This window comes from Camellia sinensis, chromosome 1 (assembly GCF_055761805.1).
Source record: "Camellia sinensis isolate YWXY chromosome 1, ASM5576180v1, whole genome shotgun sequence".
Taxonomy (NCBI): domain Eukaryota; kingdom Viridiplantae; phylum Streptophyta; class Magnoliopsida; order Ericales; family Theaceae; genus Camellia; species Camellia sinensis.
Window position 1 is genome coordinate 97,417,858 of NC_138961.1, and position 3,118 is coordinate 97,420,975.

The window sequence follows — 3,118 nt, forward strand, 5'->3', positions numbered from 1 at the left end:
TATTCTTTCTGCGAAACACATAGTTCTGCCTGTGCACACGCCTATCCCACTAAGAGAATTATGGCTTGAGGGTTCCGGTACCTTTTCTATGTTAAACGTAGTTTGATTTTGCATCTCCATCCCTTATGATATTTTTGTGGTTTTGCACTGCTTGTGGTTTGATGATTGAATTACATTGCATGCCATTTGCATTGTTTCGTTACATTGTATATCATTTACGCTGTTTTGTTATATTGTGTATCATTTTGCATCTTGTCCTTAAACTACGCTAGTTTGATTCCTTACAAAGGGATATGTAGGCAACCTGCGGACACAACCTTTTGTTTCTCCATCTGCATTTTTTTTGTTTGCCCAAGTCTTCGGCCTTGTCAAAAATGGGTCGTCTCTGGGTTTTCACATTCACTCACGTCATTTCATGACTTCGAGCTTTGTCAAAGAGGGGCAACTGTAGACACTCCATTTTTGATCGCCCTTAAGACTTGGGGGCCTCTGATTGTTTACTTGATGGTGAAAGTTGTGCAGTGAAAAGATTCGATTTCTTCAGCAAGAGAAGCTTCAAATCCTAACCTCACACCCCTTTTTGGACCAAAGCCTTTTGACTAAAATGTTTTTTTAGACTTTAAAACCCTCTCTTTCAAAATATTTTTGAAAACGTTTCTACGATTTTCTGAGGCTCGCATTTCGTTAAATGTTGCGCTTTTCGTTGAACCGAGCAAGGACAACGTGGAAATGACTTGCAAAAGAGTCCAGATGGAGGAGATATTGCCATTTGAAGTTGGGCCCAAAAAGCAAATTTTTCTGGCCAACCAGAGGTGGAGATTACTGGCTAGGGATGGGCTTTTCTGGCCTTGTGCCGGCCATGTACTGTCCAAGAGTGATCCTTGCCGGCCAAGAATGGACCCTTGCTGGCCAGCCATGATCCCATGCCGACCATTGATGCAAAAGGGCAATTTTTTGCAGATATTTGTTCTCCAGCTGTTCCAGCTATCCATTTTGGGATATTTTCAACCTGAAGCCTCATTCTTCTATATATAAAGAGCCTTTCTATGGTTTTCAAGGTTATAACATTTTAGGAGTGAAAAATTTTGGGGGTCTCTCATCTCTCTATAATTCTCTCTCTACATTTCTCTCTCTCTCTCTCGAGCTTTTGTGCTTAGAAGCTTGCATACTTCAAACTTTAACCTATCAACCCTTAGCCAAAGTGATTCATCCTTGGGCTGAGGTTGCTTGAAGCCCTCTTGGAGCTCCTTAAGGTTGTTTAAGCTCATATTTGTGCCTATTGTGTGCTTTGCTTTAAAGGTATAGAACTTACCCCATTTAAACTTATTTTGCACACTTGTTTTGCCACCTTTGCAAACTATTTTTGGCCTGGTTTTCAACTACAAAAATCTCTGTTTTTGTGGCTTAAAAATGGTGGTTTGAGGCTATTTTGAGTTTGGGGGTGGTCCACCCTTCTTGTCCCTTTGCTTGTTAAGCTTTTGTGCCATCTTTTCATCACTTTCAAACCAACTCCTTTGGCCTTTTAACCACTGAAACTCAGAGGTTTTTCAGTGACAAAAACTTTATTTTGAGGTCCAAAATTGAAGGGGTTAGCCTCCCCTCCTTGTATCTAGCTTTCGTGCCTAGTTAGCTTCTTATGTTAGCATGTTTTTGTAGCTTAACTTAGCTTGTTTGCAGCATGTTTTTTCCTCTGATTTGGGTTGCTTTAGCTCTATTTTGAGCTGTTTGTGTTGTATGAGTAGTCTTTTACATGGTTGTAGTGTGACCCCATGTTTTAGCTTATTGTCTTAGCTAGTTTTGTCTTCATTCTAGCATGTCTTTCAATTGATTTTGGGCTATAAAAACTCTGATTTTTTGGGCTAAAGCTTGGGTCCTAAGCCCATTAAAGGTTGAAGGGTTGATAGCCCTTCTTCAAACCTTGTTTTGGAGGCCTTTGCTCTTGTGTTTCCCACCCTTGCATCATCTTTTTTAGTGCTTTTAAACACTATTTTTAGAGCTATTTCAATGGCTAAAAACATGTTTTGAAGTCCAAAATTAGAGGGGATAGACTCCCCTCGTTGTGCCTTGCTTACTAGTCTAGCATGCTTCATGTTTTAACCTATTATTCTAGCTTGTGTTAGCTTAATTTCAGAATGTTTTAAGCTATATTTTGGGCTATTTTGCATTTGTTTTGGGCTGGTTGTTGCTTTTGAGCTTTGTATTGCATAGCTGTAATGTAAATTCCTTCACTAGCTCATTGTTTTAGGCCTTTAAACATGAGTATTTGAGTTGGTTGCATGTTGCAGTGTCTTTGAATGTAATTTCAGCATATATAGCTCTGTCATATTCTCATTTTTTTCACTCTTTAAATTGTTTTTGAGAGTTGTTTCAAGTTTGGGATCCTTTAAGCTTGAGATAGAGTTTGCGCTTAACGGTTTTAATCCTCTTTTGAGGGTTTCTACTAACCAACGGCATGAACTCTCTTTTGCCTTACATTATCCCTTGGTTGAAACTTCTCTCTCTCTAGAGGACTCTCACATTGGACAAATTTACTAAAGAATGGTTTGGTAACTTAAAATGTGTAAATAAAGTTTCACAAGTAAAACTTGAGCAAGTTAAGCATGTTGTGTTGCATTGCATGTGTTCAATCGGATGTTATATTGAACACAAGAAAGATTGGAGCATTTCATACTCAAAGTGATGAAATGAGCCAATCTCCTTGGTCTCCATTGCCTTTGATCACACATGATAAGGTAGTGATCTTGAGTCTTGTTTTGTGCATTTATTGAAATTGTACAACTTGGATCTTTGGCCATCATGCAATGAAATTACTTGATTGGTGGTTTGGGATCCAAGAGTGCCACTCCTTTGAGGTTTTGAGATGATAAGAAGGGGTACAATACAAACATACCTCTGGAAAAACCTTCATTTTGTTTGTTTATGCTCTATTGCAGTGTAGTGATTGAGAACACCAGTGGCCGGTAGTGGCTCATTAGTGGCCACCAGTGGTTCACTGTTGGCCGGCAAGGAACATTTTTGGCCGGCAGCAACTTACCATGGCCGGCAGGTCACTGGTGTGATCCTCAGCATTGATTTGGTAAGTTGGAGCAGAAAGGTTTTGAAGTGTACTCAACCCTAC